General features: G+C 41.2%; 1 protein-coding gene across 7 annotated transcripts in view; it reads left to right on the top strand.

The window, feature by feature from the left end:
* LOC111243331 (glutamate receptor ionotropic, kainate 5-like) overlaps nucleotides 1-21,834 on the top strand; it is a 56,802-nt gene that overhangs the window by 7,437 nt on the left and 27,531 nt on the right. For 2 of the 7 annotated variants that reach the window (XM_086991921.1, XM_086991906.1), the window contains exon 2: nucleotides 6,054-6,244. The exons of the other annotated variants lie outside the window; for them this stretch is intronic. The gene's annotated coding sequence lies outside the window, so the exon portion shown is untranslated. The remainder of the gene's footprint in view (nucleotides 1-6,053; nucleotides 6,245-21,834) is intronic. 7 annotated transcript variants of the gene reach the window in all.

The following is a 21,834-nucleotide window of genomic DNA, read 5'->3' as shown; positions in this document are numbered from 1 at the left end:
ACCCAACATTTTCTATATTCCAAAATCATCAAAATTACCTTCGGTGCATATTTAACAAATTTCCATCCAGATATATTAAAACATTGACGTCTCTCCATAATTATTGATTATGATTATTAACAGCGTAAACTTTTAACAGGATAAGCCCGATCCCACTGGCAATAACTCGTGGAACCCGTTTCGTTTGCGACCATTTCTGGCTCGGGCAGATCGCTCTGACTACGTAAATTACTCTCGGAATACATAGGCCTCCCTTAATACCCACTCATTGGTTGCTGATGCCTCATTTTGTATCGGCAATTTTAACTAGACTTTTCCTGAGAAATAACAAGAAAGCCCATTGGCATCAGGTCGGAAGAATGGGCAGGGTATTCTGTTTGGCAAATCTTCATTGGGATAAGTTCTTACCTCATGATGACAGCGTACAGATGTTCCGTCCTGTTGAAAACATTGCCATTTGCCATTTTCCTCCCAAATGTATGGTATAGCACGTTCTTGCAGCATATTTCGCCTGTGTACGCCCAGTCTCTTTCGAGGGTGGCTGGCACTGCATCCGCTTCCGAAGCTTGGAGCTCTATTATTGCCTTGCTGCATACAGCTACACCTGTTTTTGTACAGTACATCTATATCATCATCAGGTAGCAAAAAAAATGGAGAATGGCAAGAATGACGGCACGAACAGGAGTAAGCTGAAGCTGTACCTGCGACTAGAAATACAAGCAGCCTCTTTCATGTGCTAAGAGCTATAACCAACTGAGCTGGAGAATAATTGGAACAATTACGATGGCACCGAACCATTGAAGAGCAATATCGGGGGGTTCCCAGCTCCTTGTCAGATATGTGTATCTGCCCGTATGAAAAGCCTACGGGAGGACATAAGGCAATGTAAGGCGCCTCGAGCCAAGCTAAGGCCGTGGAGCGCGTCGCATCGCGCCTTCAGATCTCCAACAAGAACGGTGTAGTGCCTTGTCAAGCCAACCTAGTGGCATATTGTGAGAGACATACTACTGTAACTAGCTAGACTTAATCATTATTAAGCCTCTAAGCGAATCATTTGTAAGGTTAATTTCTAACGAAAACTTAAAAATCTCTCGGATGAGTTGTACTTAAATAAGGCATATCTTTACACCAATATATGCCTATTGCTTTTGTAAAGTCAGACAATACTGTTATTGTAAACCTATCTTACAATAGACAATCATGCCAAAATCAGCTAACGGTGATGCAAGGCGAAATTCTACGTTATATGGCTTTATAATAGAAACTTACCTTAGTTATTTTTGTTGGTTGAATCCTTAACTATCTAGTTAAGGAACATTTTTTTATGCATGCAAATATTTAGTTGATGAACATTGGATGCAGACTAAGCCGTAACAAGGAAATTAATGAATGAATAAATAAATAAATAATTACTAACGGTGTTACTGTTAGCTCTAACTAGCTGTAAAGTGATTAAATACTAAATAAAAATTGGTGTATAAATGATTTGGAATTATCTAGAAATTTTCTACACACCGATATTGTGGGCTACTACACTATATTAAATAAAAAAACATTAGCCACATGTGTATTGCACTAAAGCGGCGAAGATGGACGTTGGTGATTTTGTACGTTTATTGTGCTTGCTTAAGCAATTATTATCTTCTAGTACCTTTGTGGTAACAACGGGGTAAGGCGACTCGTATTCTTGTAAAACCGGGCTACAGTCTCATCCAGTTGATTTAGCCTTTTCACCCACTGGGGTCCACTGAAGTACGATGTCGCTTGCTTGTGCACAGTGTCTCGGCGTGAGCTATCAGTTGGAATCCGTCAGTTTTTTTTTTATCAGCAGCTATCGTTGACCTTACTCACTTGATTTGGCGCCGACCTTTCAGCCTACTGCCTTCAGCAGCCTGCCAGTTACGTAAGAAACTTAATTAAACGAAGGGTGAGCGAAGGAAGAACGGAAGGTATCGAAACATGGCAGTTATTAAAGCGATATAAACTGAAATAGCTTCTCGGAAAGAGATTAGTGTGTAATAAATTAAAGGTCGCTCCTCAGTAAACACCGAACAACGATTGCAGTCTTCCAATTTCTTTCTCTAAATGTTGTCCGAGTTGTTCTCTAAATGTTGTCTACAATGTCCGAGTAGTCCTTGAGATTTCTACGGATCCTCGTAACTTTCTGTTTCCATCCAGGTCAAAAACAATCTAATTTGAAACTTAGTCATTTTAACACCAGATAGAACTTAAACTATACTGCTACCATAGTAAAGCTGCGATTGTAATTCGTTAAGTGATAGGACGGGAAACTTGCAATGATTTTTTGGGTGGATTCTAAAATAACTTTGTGCCGATTCGCCAGGCCCAGCTTCATATCTGTGATACATATATTCAAGATGCTTTCATCAAACCCAGATCAGTAATACTGGAAGAGGATTATTTTTTTTTTCTTACAACGAGTTTCTATGTATTTAAAAGATGGGGCATGTACTTCTATTCAGCTTTCATCACTAGCCATATAAAAAGGCCCAAAAAAGCGGTCTGCTTTCAAAAGGGTTGCATGCCGTTTTTATTGACAGAATACATGTCTCAAAGACCAAGTTCGAAGTCCACAACCGGGCCTAGAATAGTTTTCGTAAAAGTTTTATTGTGCTGGTCCTGTCTCAGAATGTAGGATCAACAAAAGTACCTCTACCTAGCTAGATATCAATATTCTTTCGAAATTTTAACACACATTGCAGTGCAGAGTGCGTCTACCAATAAAAATGTTCTAGTTTTATATCTTTGGAGACGTAAGACTGTTAGGGGTAACGCGTGTGAAATTACTAAACCGAAAATATCGGAGAGACCCACAAAGAACTATTATACGTTTGGAAAAACTAAGAAAAGTCCAGGATAATATTCGCGATATTTTTCGATTTATGAAGTGTTTCATTAACGAACTTGCTTAGTCAGGGCCTCTAGTCGTGAGAATGATGAAAGACCCATGTTGAAGATACGCAAAATGGCGAATTTGCTCATCTATATATATATATATATATATATATATATATATATATTCGCAAAGTAGGCAAAGGAGCTGTCCTAAAAAGTTTTTGCTTAAGCAAACAGAATCGTGAATAAAGTTGCTTACGTAATTTTGAAAAGAAAATCTGAAGCGCGCTTACCTAATATTCCTGAATTCCACATGGAGGTACGCTCGACTTTCTCACAGATTTGGTCGCAGAATGGCAGACCTAATGAGTATTTCAGCGGTGAAAAGGAACTTTCTAGAGATAAGAATCGAGTTGCTTTGCAGGCGACTCAGGTAGATTTGGGCATTCACAGAATCCCCACATCTGTCGAAATTAGTGAATGGCTAAGCTGGGTCGCCGTCGCGTTCGGTAAAGTAGCATTTTGCCCTGATGGAATTACAAACGGCTTGAACCTTGCTTTCAATAACTCGCGCAAACACGTACACACACACATGACAGGAACTCTTACGGGTTCAATGGGTTAATTCGGTCGCTATATTTTGAAACGCCTCATTTCGCCACCTTTTTCCTTCGGGTCTCTCCTTTTTAGAAACAATTATTCCTTAGAAACAATAACGTTCGGAGCCACTTGATGTCAAGCCCCACTGGAGTGAGCTGTTAAATGCGATTTTGAAAGATTGCTTTACCGATCAATCGGGACGTAAATTTGTTTTGCCACATTGTACATAAAGCATTTTTTAATGAGAGGAAGCAATAAAAAAGCGTAAAAAAAAACGGGAAACTTCGAGCTTAGACTAGGTTTCTTTCAGATCACAACTTAGTTTAGATCACCGCAAAAGCTGTTGGGTGGATATCGAAATTTAAAACGTTAAATATGATTTATTCCACAATTATTGGGCTCTAAATGGGGCTACAGCTGTATCGAGAGTGATTCGTAAATTGCCTGCGCAGACTAAAATGCGTACGCGTTCAACGCCGCCGCAAGATTCTCTCAAAAAAAATCACTTAAACATTAAATAAAGTAACTGTATATTCATTCAAACATACACTAGAAGACTAGCACTATTAGTAACAATAGCTGTTTAATAAAGTCAATTATTAAATAAATAGTAATACCACGCCGGATTAAGATCAATAAATCGGTGTTGAGCTCGTCGATTAATTTAGAATAATTATGTTAATATAATATTTCACAATATCGTAACAAGTATAGGACGTGCAAGGCTCTCGAAAAGGCGAGCCCAAACTTTTTTTTTACTTCTGTAACTTTGTTTTACCTAATTTCTGCCTGCGTCTTATATTGGGCTAAAAGTAGCAAAATTAGGGACATGTGAAGGACGACATTTAGCTGTACTAGGAAGTCGAAGAATTACTACGAAAGGGTACACTGAGTACGACCGATTTAAAGGAACAAAATGAGGTCATAGTTTAGTATCAGTGAAGGCCAAGACAATATACACACGTGTGTACCTTTAGATAAAGTAATTTTTACGTTTGTATCCTTTTGTCCAGCTACACCACTTACTTCGCGATCCTTGCCGAGATCACTGTTTTTTAAGGCAAGCTTTTTTACCATCACAGCGTTTCGACCATCATTGCTTCTAGGATCCACCAGATTATATCATACGAAACCTTATCCATTTTGCAAATTCGCTACCATCGCTCCGTAATGTTGTAATAAAACATATCAGAATTGGGAGATTATTAAGATAGCTATTGCCCCCCGACGTGCTGCCATACACCTAGTTCAGAATAAATCCGTTTCTGACCAGGGCAGTACATAAATAGACAAAGCGTACGCAATAATGCGCTTCCTTAAAAACACAAGACGATAATGTTAGCTGGGCGTTTTAGCCGTAACATTTCATCATTCGGTGCCATCGTCGATTTGACACTCTAAACGAATATCAGGATATATTACACTTCTCTCTACTGCAGTTCTAACTGAATTAGATAGCTTGTTCCGAGCGGTACTTCGATGACTTAGATATAGTATTGAGTAAAACATTCTGTGCAAAACGAAGGCTGGTTCCCTTAAACGAATACGTGGCACGTTAAGGAGCTGCTCGCGTTTCTCTAGCCTCGTAGTTCAGCTAACATCCTCTCCTTGTATTTTTAAGGAGGCCCATTATTGCACACGCTTTCTCTTTTTTCTTTCGGACGGCCCTAGTCAGAAACGCATTGGATAGAAGCATCGGCCGCTGGATTCGCAATCTACGTGGAAATCGCTTGAGGAAGGTGTATTCGTCGGCTCTCAAATCGAATGTCTCGGAGTTTCTTCGTGCTTTTCGCGTGGAGAGTTTTTTCACGATTCCCATTGTTGCCGCAATGGGGGGCACGGCTACCTCGTGTCCGGTTAATATGCATTGTCGAACAGTGTTGATTTAGACACACAGGCGCAAATAGATGCGCCTCTTTTGGCATAGAGCAGGCGCATAATGCTGGCTACGATCACTGTTACGGCTTCCTTTCGATCATTTAATTGTTGTCCATGTCTATTGACTGCATTTCCCGATCTTTCAGAAACACCTGTCAGCGTCTGTGTCATATGAAGGGTGGAAGAGTGTGATACAAAGGAAAATGTTTCTACATAATTATGACATTTATCAGTAGCATAGGAATAGTGATGGTAGTGCTGATTGTCTCTTGGGACAAACAAATTTGTTTATAAAAATTGCCACCTTTCTACATCGTTCCTTCCATCGTATTTGTGCGAGATAACATTATGAGTACGATTTCGAATAGCTATCGTACCTATACGTTTATATTTAGACACTGCAGATAGTATTGAAGTGAGCTATACGAAAGAGGTCATCTCTGTGTGATGTCTACATGCAATATGATAGTAACAGATGAATGGAGGAAATAACAGAGAGCAGTGTCAGTGTATATATTGTACGCTTTACGATTTTATGAGTTTTTTTTTTTATATGAGCAATTCGCTCATAAATTCGGCATGAGTGAAGATGGCTTTTTGGGGTTAGATCAAACCAACGTTCTTTTTGCTAGCATTGGTGCTAACGGTACCAGGAATGGTATTCAGTACTGTATATATATATATACGAACATGCATTATTAGTGGCCTATATATTTAAGATCTGAAACCTGTCTAATGCGTGGCATTGCTGAAAGGATTCTCGTCGTTCATAGAGATATTAGTATTCGATGCAAGCTGTCCCGCAGGCACAAACTCAACGAGCCGGAAAGTGGTTCGGGTAAAAAAGTTTCATATGACGACAGCGGGCAGTGTCTATCAACCTGGAAAATGACGACCTGTCGAAAAGCAGGTAAGTGGAAAGGTCATCTTTGACAGCAAACTACTATACTCTTGAATTGGCAGTCGCATAAACATCAATCTTATCTTATGGAATAATAACACAAGAGGAGTAGTTCGACGTCAGACATCACAGGGAGAAAATGATGGTAGTGCAAAAACTTGTCCCTGACGTGCCCACTGGATCTACATTCAAATGGCAACTGCGCCCAAATTTATTGACCAGCCATTGATATGATCAAGCCATATCGTCATATATTGCACTTGTATATAATATATATTGCACTCAACTACTAGATTTTTGAAAATGAGTAGACACACGCAATGGCCGTTATTCCAAATGTCTTCCCATTCGTTCTCCATATGACGATATGGCTTGATCATATCAATGGCTGGTCAGTAAATTGGGCGCAGTTGCCATTTGAATGTAGATCCAGTGGGCACGTTAGGGACAAGTTTTTGCACTACCATCATTTATCACCTGCATCTGAATGCGTGTCACCCTGCATAGTGCGGATCGAAAGCAGCTCTGCTGCATACGTACGTAAATGAAACGATTGTGACAGTACGTCCCGCGTGTATCAGACACACTATGCCTGTGCCCTTTAAATAACATAAAAAAAAAAGGAAACAGTTAAAGATTGCTTGCACTAACATTTGGCAACAGCTAAAAAAAAACGCCTACGCATGGATCGCATCTTTCACTCATTTCCAGTTACAATTTACGATGACCCGTACCCTAAATACTACTTGGTCGACATTTGTCTACTAGCGATTTACCTATTGCTAGCAATATCTTGTAGTACTAACCGAGGATGTATCTGGCAAATGCTTTGCTTTGCTATTTGATCAAATTCACGCATTTTCTATGAAGGCACCCACTTTGACGCAAAGTGTGCAGGTCCCTTAGAGACCGGTAATTTAAAAGTATTGTAATCTCGAAACGAATCGTTCGTTGTACGGAACAAGTTAGTACAGCCTCCAATAGGGTGCATATAATAAAGACTCCAATAAGCTTATAACTTAATAATTTCAAGGTTTTCATAAAGCAAATGGATGCGCTTCATTTATCCGTATCACCCCTGTGTATTTAAAGCTTGCTTGAGGCGTATGTCCCGCGGCCATTTACGCAACAAATAGTACTTTCTATTACCATTAAAGCTTTCGAGCGGGCAAACTTTAAAATACCCTTAAGTACAATTGCCGAGCCACTTGCTTGTTTCAAAAAGACACTCAAACACGAATCTGAAATAAATAATAACCAAGTCGCTCCGTGCTAATAAAATTATCACCTAAGCGAAGAAAATAAATCAAATATAGTTAAACGAAACAATGTAAAATTTGCTTAAGTGTCCGGGCACAGTCTGCCGCAGGCAAGCCTCAATAAACGACTAACATTTTTCCATTTGCGACAAATTGAGTTAATTTAAAATAACCTATATGCAAAATTAGCCCAGGCAGAGAAAATGTAAAAATCACAGCTTTGTCTCGACCGCTTCGTGCTAATTAATGTCTCTCAGTATTACTACCCCGCACCAACTATTTTGCGCGTATCCGGCCGCTCCATGTCGCGGTGCAGTGTTTCGGCATATATCTATATGGAAGTAAGTCTAAGTTACAGATTTGTCAAGTTCATATTATTTCGCCTTTACTATCAGACCCTTAGGAAATGGATTTCAGTCGCTCGCCTAATTGGTTCTGTAATCTGCGAGCTCAAGACATCCTCTTGCTTGTCTCGACACATATAGATGAGGAAAAAAAAAAGATATCTATGCCTTTAATGGTGACGGCTCGTTTTACGCTGGTTAAAAAGACTATACGGGACTGATTGGACTACCACTGCACATCCTATAATAGCACTAAGAGAAGTATTTACGAAGTTATCGGTTTTGATTTGGTAAAAAATTAGTGGTATAATATTTTTGCCATTGAGCTTTGCCTTTAAACCTCACTCCGGTGAGCGCGGCTTCCAGTATAAAATGAAGTTTGTCCTCTTGAGCCTAAAAAACGTGTCGTTTGCTCTCCTTCCAGAGACTTTTCCGACATCATTAGCGGCATAGGTATATTTATTTGATAGACAGATGGCTTGTAAGGTACTTACAATCTTTAACGTAGTTAGAAAGTAATCTCACTACACGCATCGCGTAAGTAAGGCCCCTTTTGAGGAGATGAGATAATCACTTCGAGCGTTCTTTGATGGCAGAGGTAAAATTCAATTTTTTGTTAATAAAGAAATGTATTTATTTTTTTCATTGAATGAATTCATACAATGGTGGAAAGCCGCGTTTCATACTTGCCTGTAGTACCTCTTTTCGTGATTGCAGGCGATCTAATCAAGTTCTCATCGTACGAATCGTAACCGGTTGGAATCGGAAAATGATACTGGAAACCGTTCTATCTAATCAGTCTATCATGGCAATAGCAATGGCTTTAGACTATCTATTTGAACCTTTTCGTTTTATTTGATACATAGATGTGGCTGTTTCTTCCTTCTAGGATTTATAGTAGTTCCTTTACGGGTGACGCGGGTATTGTTTCACATATTTAAACGTTGAGTTCAGGATGATACTTACTAAAAGTTCCACTTGGTCGATCATTGAGACGTTTTGAGTCTGACATTCTTTAAGCGAAGAACTTTAAAAGGCATTCTAATATGATCAGACAATTGGCATAGGATCGGTGGTTTGACACGTAAAATAAGGTCTTCCTTTTACATTCTTGCTTGGAGTCAGACGATACGAGAGGTAGTCCTGTGATTTGGCAAGGGAAAAATGTGTTATACTATCTAGGTAGGGACAATGATAGAAATATAAATAACATATGTTTTCAAACTAAATTGACTGCATAAGACGTAACATATGTGCATCTCTATTAAGTGCATATAATAATCTTAATAATGATACGATTATGTATTAGAAGTCAGTAAGATCTAGAATGTGAAAATTATGCCGTCTATCTTTACTCAGTTTGGATGAGTGTATTTTTTAAGATAATCTATAACTCGTTTCTGTTCAAGTAGACAGCGTTAAATTAATTTGTTCCGCGTCATGACTTAACTTCGTTCTAGAATTAATAAATGCCAAACGCGTACTACAGAGAGCCTAAAAATAGCCCGATGAGCAGTTTTTCCCGGGATTGAAACTGGCCAGCAGATGTTAAGGATTATCTTAGGACATTTTTTACTCCAAGGTCCTGTTTCCTTTGTATAAGCTCATACTGTCTTAGCCCTGAATATCTGGTGCTTTCATCATCCTAAAGTGCTACTAAAGTTGAGTTAAGGTAGCTAAATTGACTTGTTCCAGGCTGTCCAGGCTGGTTGTTTTCATTTTTCTAGGAATAAGATGCTACCTAGCAACATGACGTACGCAATCTGACTGGACCGCTTCGGCCTTATAACGCTGCGTTGGCTTATCCTCACGGCAGTGACCGTTCGAATCGGAATCGACGGAAACAAAAAGATGACCTCGGAAGCAATTGATGGAAGTGTAAAAGATAGAAAAGAGTCAAATCACAGAAGTACAATGGCAAATCCCGACGCTGTTGGTGTTAATGACGCACGCGTTACTCTGCTTTTTTGGCTGTCATTCAACGCGTCGCACAGATATTGTTACTTGCGATTGCCGAGCTACTGTTTGTGCTCAAAGAAAATCGGCTCTAATCTTTAGTTTAGATATTACGACCTGAACACGTGTAGCTAACGTTCAGCCTTTTACATGCGCATACGAAGCTTAGCGTGAAGTGCTTGCACGTAGCTGTCGAACAGCTTTGCCAGTGTCTGAAAGTTTGCCCTAGCTTGCTATGCGTGCACATAGCGTATCATCATGGGGCTCGTAAGAGTGTATTTGAACCCGAATTGCCAAATCGCGTGCATGGCGCCTTTTCTTTATCGTCTAGGGTATATGACGATTGGCAGCGTCGATTGAACAGATTCAGTGCGCGTTCATGCCCGACAGCGGGTACACGGCATCTATTCTGTCGTAGCCATCGCGGCGCCCTATTTCTTCTCGTTACGACAACTGAATAGGATTCCTAGTCCAAACGAATGTCGTTGCGTCGCATGACTTGGATCTCATCACCTTGGCTTTTTTTCCCTGTCGGTGTAATGCATCGCGGCCACGCGTAGATTGTTGGATGAGGATAATATGCGCGAACTCGTCTGATCGCTGAAAAGTCGACAGACCGTATTGGTCTGTCAGAAGCTTCGGATACTGGTTTCCCGCCAGCCTCGCGCTTGGTCACAAGATAACTGCCGCTCATGTCAAAATGGAGAAAGAAATATTTTCCGGTTTCCGTCAACACTAACCTCGCAGATTTTTTAGTCTAACCCATATCGTAAGGACTAGTAAGACGACCTGTCCCTATCGTGCGTTTAAGAACTAGCGGAAGAATCAGCTCGGTCAGGCAGTTAGTTTTCGAAGGCAAATGTACATATATTTCGTTATATGCTCGAACTTCGCAGTGTTTAACGGTAAAGCCAGAGATATTTGTTCAGCCTGTTCATTTCATTTCATTCGCTCATCTCAATCGGGCTATTTTCTTACCTCAGTATCAAATCTAGTACAGGTTATATATTTTTCTCTAATAAAAAACAACGCTGGATAAGTTGGTAAGTAAAAACTCGAGTGAGTTATGTTGTAATCGAAAACGAACTCCATCCAGCAGTACGTAGGCTAAGTAAAAAAGATGTAAAAGAAGTACTTTTTTCATAAATATTTTTCAATTTTACACTAAAACTTTATCTTTTATTAATAAATAACTTAATCAATAAGAGCCCTGTTATGGTACGTTTTTAAGTTTTACTAAGTCCAGCCAAGGAAATCAGCCTGTTACGCTACAGGGACTACAAATATTTACTTGTATTTTTATTTGTATAGTTAAACAGTGTAATCGTTGTTAAACCTATTCTCTGTCGATCGCGTTTGCGGTCATGCCGATCAAGGAGGCGACTGTCGGATGGACTGTTATGTAATTGCCCGAACGCGGACATGATAAAAAGTTATCCCTGTTTATTAATAATTTCCCCCTAAGCTGATAGCAAGGATCTTCACAAGCGACGACTATAGCATAAGTCTCGCGCAAATATCCTAAATGTGCCACGAGTATCGCACACATGAGCTTCACTGTAGCTTCGGCACACAACTAGTAAGCGCCTAAGCACAATAGAAAATAGCTCTTAAAATCATGCCGCTGTAAATGTGAAAGTGAACTAAAAAGACGAGAAGATCAAAAAGCTGTAGAACGGACTAGCATCGATCCGCGTAACAGGTCTCTCTAACTGGTTCCACTACAGCGAAGATGTACTCGTGCATTTTGCATACGCATACTCAGTCTCTAGAAGAGCTATAGTATAAGACGGTGAGCCACTCAACAGACCACTGTAGACGTCAGTAGTTAAAATTTTGAAATTCAAGCACATAGGCATAACATGTACATGCACAGCCATGAACAGTCCAATAGTGTTGAATGCGCCGACGATCTGACAGGGAGAATCTCAAACACAGGACGGTGCAGAACAACAATCGCCGATAATGGCGCAGAAATGTATAAAAAAAAATCAATCACTGCTCAACTAACAAGCGAACGCAAAAGAAGGTACTTAAGATGGCTTTGTATGTTTTCCAAAGCTTCGCCTCGCAGCATCAATATCAGAAGATGATCGAGGCCTTGAATTTTATAGGGATTTTATGGAGTTTTTCTTAATGTGATGATGCTTTCCGTCAAACTCCAATCTGGCTTTCAACAGCATAAGTCCGAATAGAAAGGAAAATCAATTACAGTTAATATGTCATTAGCCAGGCGGGCCAACTCCTCGTCTCATCAACTGAATTTCAATTTCGACTGTCGGCTTGGAGGTTTTTATACTTTTGAGAAAGAAAGATAGCGGGCGATCTGCGGTAGTATTGTTAGGCTAAAACTGATCTCTTTCGACTTCGTTTGCCTGAGCCGAAATACATTAACAGACAGCCGAAAAATGGTATTTCGGTGTTATCTTTAGACCCGTAATAGCTAATAACGCGTCGGGGAAAGGCGGGGCGGGGCGGGGGGCGGGGGGGGGGGGTACAAAAAAGAAAGAGCAGGCAGAAACAAACGACAGCTTCCCTCAAAAATTGTCATCAAAACGTTGAAGTCCTGCAGCCTAACCTTTGAGATGACGTGTTCGTATCATATATACGTAGTACTATACCAGCAGATATTTCATTTGCATATGTGAAGCCAACGAAATTCATACGAGAAGATAAAATAACAAGGCGCCAGCTGCAAGTCGCCCAGATAAGGTTAAATGTTGGAGAACCTGCGAGAAATATAAACGAGAGAAATAAATAGAGAGGACTCTGCAGTTGTTGCTATCTGAGTTCATCCAGGCAGATTCTCTCTGCGTTTATGTCGTCATTCTTTATGGCATTTACAAATAGTTGGTCGAGTGGCCATTCTGCCATTTTTAGCGTGAACATCAAATACTACTTGTGCGTAAACGTGTTGTTATCGCGCGTAGCAAGTAGCCTATCGTGCCGGCATCTTTGACTAAACGTATTTTTTCGATCTCATATATTTTGGTTAAAACTGTTCTACACTGGGTTTGTGCCTTGACGAATCTGCAGGAACGAGGCCTAGATGTGGCCACCATACGATGCGTGGCCAGTTTGATGAGGAATCTTTGTTGGATGACTCTTTGGTCTATCCTAGAAGAACTCTTTAACTACAATATAATAGTTTAATCAGAATTTAATCGTTAAACCAAAGACGTGTAAAGAAGTGTACCAGTAGTTGCACGTAAGAAGAGATTTTACGTGAAACAGAATTTATGGAGTGCTGGATAATCTGTCGCCAAGGGCACACTAGAAAGTTTTAACTACAAATGAAAAGAACGCGTTTTATGGTTCTTACCTATAATTAGAGTGTACTTAAAGATTGCCCGTAAACTCTCCACACAGTCTGTCCATTAAATAGAATCCAAAAGTGTCTCGTTACTCAGAGTAATCGTACAAAAATTACATATGTTTGTAGGTCCTGCATACCTCAATATACGATAGCTTATTCTTGTTTCTTGTTGCTTTGTTCAACAATAACACAAATGTATATATATATATATTCATCATACAGTGGGTATTGGTACCCATCATGAAGACGTTAATTACTGTATTATTGTTTTTTGTGGTATTCGAACAAGAGCACGCCTCTTCATTTGGTCGACTCTCCCTCTACCTTTCCCTCTAGCATTTTTTCGACAACATCCCGAAGCGTCGAGAAAACAAAAATGAATAGCTACTAACACACAAACAGTTACCCTCCAGCTATTTTCTGTTCAACAAGGCAGACACAGGACCGACAACGAAAACACGAGCCCGTCTTACTTTACAGTGGAGAGAAAGAGAGTTTTGAAAATTATTTGCATTTACCACTAGCCTTATTCTTTGACCACTGCCTCGCGTTCGGCCATGGATGCAAATGGGCGGGTCGATAAGCAGGCCAACACGGGATAGAGCCAAGATATTTTTAGAGCAAATATGGAAGCAGCCCGGTCGGTTTGATTGATCCAATGTATCACCGAATGAGCACAGAAGACGCGAAATTTCGCAGAATGCTTGGTAGATGATTAGCCACCTAGCAGTAGCGAAAATAAGATCCGAGTAACTCTCCTTGGTTTTGGCACCATTAGCATAAAACAGCAAGAGCAGAATTTAAAAAATGTAAACAAGCAAACAATGGGAAAGTCGAGCTTTGTTTCCCCAGCAAAGAGAGATGCACAAGTTGAGGCAAGTATCTCTGATGTGATAGAAATAATATTCATAAGTGTAATTTAGATTTAGCAATACTTTGGCAAAGGAAATAGCGAACGCGAAAGCTCGTCTTAGGGAAGGAATCCATCTGCCTTCGTCGTCAAGATCTAACATTGTAATTATATCGAACACTTGATATAATCTTTCTACAGAATTGAGTTCACAGTGACACTTTCCACACCGGCAAGAGTACTTATCGCTAGCTATAATATAAGTCGCCGCACAGTTGGCGCCAACGGTTTCCCCTTATAAAATAGATATTTTCTTAAACATTTAGGGAAAAACTAGCGTCGTTTTGGAAGAGGAGAGAATTCAGACGGAAATATGCCATAGTTAGCCTGCAGTGCAATCGAGGACTGTTAGCCGCTTTTTTAGCTCGACGATATTGGTATGGTGCACTAATGGCTGAAGTTTCTTATGCTGAAGCTATGACCCGTCGGTGGAAAGAGGCCACGAACGTCACCAGATGCTACAAGTATGATACCGTTGTAAAACAGTCGATGCCGCTGAAAACGTCGAGGTACGTGAGATCTATAAAATTCAGATTTGTTAGTAAGTGAAACTGAACGGTCGATAATCGAGAGTCGATCGGGCTTGACTTCACGATCCGAAATATTTTACGGCTGGTCGTAGACTTTGCCGTTAATTAAATTGTTAAGTTTCTATTAAGAATCTTTTTGTTAATTATCCTATTAAGATCCTGTGTGAGATCGTAACCGTATGGACAGCGAACTCGCCTTAGTTTACTCGATAGTTAATAAAAATGTTAGCGGATACGAATTTAAAATTAACCCGTTACTGGAAGTACAAATTTATACGACACTCTCAAAAAGTTCTCTTCGAGTTTATATGCTGGGACAAAGGTTACCGCTGGAGGCGTACGCTTACTTCGGTACAATATAAAAGCGAATTAAGTTAAAAGTATTTTTCATTTCGAACGGTAGGTTCTATGTGCCTTGATAATTAAATGAACAACCTGTATGTGCTTGCAGCCAGAGAGTTCATTATTGCGACCATTTCGTCGACAACGAGATTCATTTTCGAGCATCGTTATGCACAAGAAGATTGTTAGGATGTTCTATTATAGAGAGTCACTAGCACAGTGCCCGCCTGGTGCACATAGCCTGGTAGAAAGACGTATCACACTGCACCCGGACCTATGTAGGGGAAGCTGATAATGGGTTCTACTAAAATCAAACCTCCTAGACCGATATGTCTCAGTTGATTCCGGATAGTGGACGGGGCCTTGATTGATGTTACTAGCTACTCTGCATGCGCATACTTTCCTCAATGTAAATCTATGCACCATAAAACGCACGTAATATTTAGAGTAAACAATAATCGGTTACCTTCGACAATAGAACTTGCCTTGAAGTCCTGTAAACCACGCCAGAATTATTACTCAGTTCAACTATGTATGTGCTTAGCAAGTGGGAACAGTCGATTTATTTAAAAAATCCGTTAAATGAAATACAACCGTTTTCTGAGCCTTCTTTCAATTCCAAATTCCCTTTAGGACATCGAATACAAATCTGCAACAAATACTAAGCGTCGCACAGCCTGGGTATTAGTTCTAAGGATCTCCACTTTTCCTTGTGTTTCTCAATAACATTTTTCAAAACTTCCGAATCCAACTCGTTCTTGACATTCCCCTGTTGCACTGAACTCTGCCCAGCTTGTGTTCTCCCGTCAAAGTAGTCGGTGCAAAGCAGAAGCTTTGCCCTCATGTCTCCTGTTTTCATGTATCTTTCATTATCAGAACTACGAATTGTGGCTAACGTTTGGTAAGAGTGGACAAGATAATTTACAGTGGCGAAAAGACTACAGGACCGTTGGTGACTGGTGGTCAGGCTGCGGATCGGCTAACTTTGTGCCTTTTTCCCACCGTTCGTTTTTCGATATGTCGTACAGAAAGAGTCCTTCCGTATTGACTACTCACTTCCGTGTTCAATATTTCGTGCAAGCCTATCCTCTCATTCTTCCGTGCTTCTCCAACTAGCCTTCCATCTAGTACATTCTCGGCCTGGAATGGTCCACTGGAGCGACAAGGGCAATACCCAGGCCAACTCTGAAGCCGAAGCCAGTCTCGAGTTTAGCCCCAGCCCTGGTTCGAGCTAGAACTCGAAACAGCCCAACATGGCATTCTGTCTTCTATATTTTCCACGTAGCCCTCCCAGTGTTGTACGAGTCAATGTAGCTCAGCCGCATAGCTATCTCTCGCATAGACTGTCCCGTTTCCTCCCCTAAAATTTTCCCTGAAACTACTTTTTCGACTAGCAAAGAAAAGTATATTTGTCGAGACACGGCAAGTCACCAGAGGCTGGCATCTGGCAGAGTAGCAGGGATATAACATGGGTTGCGAATTCGCACGCAAACGAACGACGAGGGAAGAAAATGTTACAGTGTGGAGCACCTCGCAGAAGCCACCCACCCTTGTATTTGTTCGCTCGAAAGGACTCGCCATCGATACATCTGATACTGTGCTGGCACTTCGGCCATCCGATGCAACGGTGCCGGACAAACACCATATTCCCTGTTATCGTTGGCTGGCCGCCAGCCACGTAGCATCGAGAGCCTGAACAGGCAACGTAGGCAATTCTGACGGACGGTAGTGCTTTGGTTGCGCTACGGTGCACGTCAATTGTGCAAGGTGGCCGTTTTTTCCTTGACCGCTACTATACGCCGCAACAGGACACAGCACAAGACCTAAGCAATTCGAACGAATAGAATGACGGCCCAGCAGGATTCAGCTGAATGTCAGCAACAGCTTGGGCGTTTTGGCTTTGACTGGTCATCTTTCATTCGGGTGATGAGTCCTGTTTGTAGAAAGCCAAACATTGAACTGCCAAAGGATAAGGCATTTTTGTTGCTAGCAGAGAGGCCATTCCATAATTTGAGTCCACGTCAGCCAATAGAGAAGAAAATGCTGTCTGTGGTCGACATTACTATCGTTCTTATTTATATAAGAATGAATTTAATTTTTGCTGGACTCATCAGATGTGACCTTCCGCACCTCAGTTTGTTACGTCGCTTTAATCTAAGCTTTTGAACGTACATAGCGATAGCCTGCAGAATGACGTTGTTACTTTACAAAGAAAAAAAAATTGTCAACTGAGTTGAAGTTGTCCCTTTTCGTAATCGTTGAGAGAAAACTGCGTTGTAAAGTATATAAGCGTCAAAAAAATCGCTTCTTGGAACTGCGTCAACAAGATCCATCGACACGTTCGTTGTCACGCATTGTCATTGTTTTTATATTATATACGTTATATGGTTTTATGTATGTCAGGCAAAAGAGCATCTAAAACAGAAAAAGAATTCGTATAATCATTCCCCATATAATAAAATATGATTTTTGAAATGATAGATAGGCGAAATAATCTCTATCATGACTCTAATCAGAATCACAATACGTGTGAAATAATTTGAATCAGAAATGGTATCACTAGTAGCCGATTAAGCAACATTTGCACCTCTACGCCACGTGTTGCCAGCCGCTAGTCTCCATGTTGCTCTCGGCTCAAAACAACGGCCTTAACCTGGCGCCACTGAACGCACAAACTGGCCTCGAAAATTACTTCACTCTCCGCAAAATCAACAGGCGCAAGTTACCTCATCGTAGTAGACGGGAGCAAGCAACAGCAGCTGGGGGTTTTGTAGCGGCGTGGTCAAATTATGATGGCAGAGGCGGATCGAATCGAGGCCGAATTCGTTCGCTAAGTCTGGAAACTTTACGTACGATCTTAACGGTATGTCCGGCCAAACACAGAGATTACTATAGTATCCTATTGGCATGGGTCGGACACAACACAAAGAGTACCGCACTTCTGCACTATCGTACGCAAAATCCAGTTGTATGGAAGGATGGTTATATTTAATTTCAGCCTTATGTTAACACATGGCTTGTAGCCAATGAATGCAAGAGAATCATTCATTTCAAATTGATATTGCTACACAAAAAAGCTCAGCTATAAAAACCACAGTGCTGAAATCCCATAAGACTAACACGTATGAACTTCCTGGCTAGTTACGACCTTTAGCGTCTTTAGCTGAGGGCAAACAATGTAGCTGCTGCTTCTTCAGCTATTCTCTTAAATTCTGTAACAGTAGCCGTAGCTAACGTTGGTCCTTATAGTGAGCCCCTATCTGTGCTAATGCTGACAGAGAACGCTGACCAGTAGGAAAGATTGGCAGACCTACGAATGTAATTCTAAGGAGGTAAACGAAATAAACTTACGTTTGATGCAACACATACTCGTGCGTAAATCTTGCTTCACTGCTTCAGATGATCATGTTGTCAATTTTGGTATGTCTGCTTGTTTAGCTCCTCCGTTACGACAGGTTAAGAACCAGATATTCTGTAGCTCAGGTCATTTGCAGTAGGTTAGGTTAAAGACGCGTCTCATCTGTTGCATCATTAATTCATAGAAAAACTTACTTTGTTAGCCCGTTTTGGAACCTAGGCGAGGTGTACTCTATATTGGTGGGAGTACTGCCAGTATTTGCTCGCTGCCGTTTCGCAGCTTGATAAAAATGTTAAAGAGCTTACAAAAAAAAACTACACGTGACACAGAAGTGCGTACCAGTCATTACAATTTTATGCAAGCTACTTATGGTATGATGTTAGTTAGAAGGCGCTTGGATTTTTGCCGCATTACGATTAACTTTGGAATATCGGATTAGTTGGGTTGAAATTATATTTTTTTTATATATATCAGAGGTGCTCTTCTTTATTTTTTTCACATTTCCCATGTGTTCTGGTGGGCTCTAGACAGCCATATAACCCTGCATCCGCGTTCTCTAAGGTAATTTCCCCATATGCGGCTTGTTGAAGCAAATCCTTGTCTACCAGTTGTTCTTTTAGTAATCGCATGAACGTAGACCGGGAGAATAAGTGGGATGAAACGAACTTTGCATATTCCTTTGCTCAGTTCAGAAGTGACTGTGAGTAACGTCTGGCGTTGTCATCAAGTAATTAAGATGTATGTTTCGATTGCTTTGTTTACGGTCTAACAATCTTTTGAGCAACTTGAAATAATGCGCTTCGTTTATTCTTTGATTTTCGGAGAACATTTCATAGTAGCAGATGTTCCTAATATTCATTGCAATTAGTACTATTAGCGTGTGTCAACTTACTTGACCCTGCCACTAAACTCGACTTCTCTCTGGGGCCATGCTATTCTTTCGCCTGGCTTCTTTCAAGAACAGAATGAACCATGTTTCGTCCATAACGATCATATGCTCCAGGCGCGTCTTCCGTTAGTCAAAGTTTCGCAAATTATACATGATATTTTTTCGCTTGAGCGTGTCGTACTTATTTTCCACATGTTCCATATTTCAGTTGTAATTCTGGAATGTGTTACATACGGAAAGCCATAGAGCCTTTAAACTCCGAACTCCGCTTTTGTCAAAGGCCTTTTCGATTGCGGCAATGCCATATTTTGTTACTTCCTCACTGATTTTTAACACGACAAAACGTTTGCATTATTCACGTACTGGGTTTAGCTTAAGGCCACTTGCCTTAATATCTTGATCAGTTTTCGATGAAATTTCGCAACGCTGTTGTCTGCGAGGAAAAAAGCTAGCGTTGATTTTTGAGACTAAAATTGTTTCCCGAATTTTGCACTCCGGCGGCGCGTAATTAAAAAAAATATTCAGTTTCAAATCCCTTTGGGTTAGCTTGTAACAGCCTAATACTACAATTTGCAATGCTATATTGCATCACCAGCAACCGAAAACTACCATCGATACTAGCATGTATTTACAAGTATTATTTTCATATTATTTTGTAAGTGACCAACCAAGTTCCCACCGAACTTACGCCACCTATCACAAAGATTACCAACAAACGAACGAACAAATAGACCAATTAATCGACGGACCTGCCAAACTTTGTTTTGTACTAGTCCTATTCCCCTTTCCGTAAGCGTCTGCGCTTACTCTGCCGCCCAATGGGTCGCTCCTGCTGGCTGAAGTTCCATATCTTCCTCAGCCATGCGTCCGGACAAAGGTACGCCACTAACGCAACCTTTCACTTAATATCGTGGTATGAAAATATGGGTTGCAACCATACCAGTTCTTACTCCCTTAGTTGTTCCTATTTTCCCAGATTGCCTTTTCTTCTCTTTCTTCTTCTGTTTTTGCCCCTGAGCCGAAGCAAGTGAGACAGAGCTTTGTCTTGGCTGAACTGGCATGCTCTTCTGCTTCTGGATGGACAAAGGGAGCGTCGCGATGTAAAATGAAGCGAGGTATCAAAGTGCTGTACAGTACTAACGCAGCTTGATGTAATATCTAATGGCGGTTCTGGATGTAAAACTCAAAGTATTTAGTGATAATACTTCCACTAACAACAGTAAACGTAGCACTTCTAGCCACAGCAGAGTCTATTAGTCGCCTGGGCTAGAAAATAATGCCAGAGCACACATGGAAATCTCAGCTGCAGAGCTAAGGTTCGTTGCTTTCGCAGGGGATACGTATTCCCTGTCTCCCCACCCCCCACCCCTCTCTCTTTCGCTCATTCCTCCGCGTTGATTAGAGCGGAGCTTTTCTCGGACTGTCCATGTAGTTGCAACAAATCTGTACGGTGCAAGGGCAACCATTCTTAGTTGTTCTTTCGACAGTGGCGTTGTTACCGTAATGAACCAAGCGTTGTGGTGGTGGAAGCAAGCTTCCGCTCGAACAAAGAAATGAGCAGCTGTAAGCGGCCAGCAGTGGAATTTGTTTTTTTGGAGCGACAACGGGACCGGCGGAATGAAAGATAAAAAGGGAGCAAGTCGGCAAGAAGCCGGCAACGCGGTGGTGAGAGGAATGTGTAAGGCCGGAGAAAAGTAAGTGGAAAGTGGAAGGTCTGGGAGTTTCGAGGGGCGGGCAAAGGCGTAAGGCGGCAGAAACAGCACTGTTTTGGCCCAGCTAAGCCAGACCCAGGTGAGAGCTTCTGCAAGCGGAAGAACTTACTTCGTATAAGAAAGCTTAGAGAGCAAACAAAGTGCCATACTTAAGAGAGAAGGTTCGATCGGTGAAATACTGACAACAGCGACAATGGGTCCGACCGCCAACAGCCAAGAAGGGCCGGTCCAGACACTTGTCGCACGACGACGGCGACGGCGACGTTTGGCTTTGCTGCAAGAAACTATTCTAACCATTCGTGCTGCTATTTGCTTTGCTTCCGCATCTTCTTTTTTGAGCGATACCCGTCACCGGAGTTGTTAGAATTGCTTTAGCTGTGAGGTGCGAAGGCGAAAGCCCCACAATAGTTGTCGACGAATTCCTTCCCTCTCGCGCGTCCCTTTAAGACCCTGCCCCAAACTCCACTTATGTCGTTGGTTCTCTTACGTAGATGTGCACAAGCTTTCTTTGTCGTGAACAATTACTCGTGTCGCTGCTGAATGTTCTTGTCTAACAGATACATATAATGCTGAAAAGCACTGCACTATTATGAATCGCGCAGACTCGCATTTTAAAGAACGTATCTACCGAAATAAATGTACCGAAATTACTAGCTTTCTATGTGGGCTAGTGGTTAATGGGTGATGTTCAGTACCCATCGAAGATCTAGACCGGCTTCCATATTTTTTCTTGGATACCCATCAAAAAAACTACACATTCTAACTGAGAGATTGTTTCTAAGCGTATAGTATGACGAAACGGCGCCGCGTACCATACTGCTAGTCGGGTCGAGCATCTGCTCATTTTGCCATTTACCAAGCGCTCACCCTTCGTCAACATTTCCTTACAGCAAAGCACCCTGGAATCGTTCGCACACACATGAACCTTCTGTTTCACCCATATGCAAATTGTCGTCCCCAAATAGTTCAAGGGATTCAAAATT

The sequence above is a fragment of the Varroa destructor genome, unplaced genomic scaffold, assembly GCF_002443255.2.
Source record: "Varroa destructor unplaced genomic scaffold, Vdes_3.0 BEIS01000001.1, whole genome shotgun sequence".
Lineage (NCBI taxonomy): Eukaryota > Metazoa > Arthropoda > Arachnida > Mesostigmata > Varroidae > Varroa > Varroa destructor.
The sequence above is the reverse complement of the archived record's forward strand: the minus strand, read 5'-3'. Positions and strand labels throughout refer to the sequence as shown.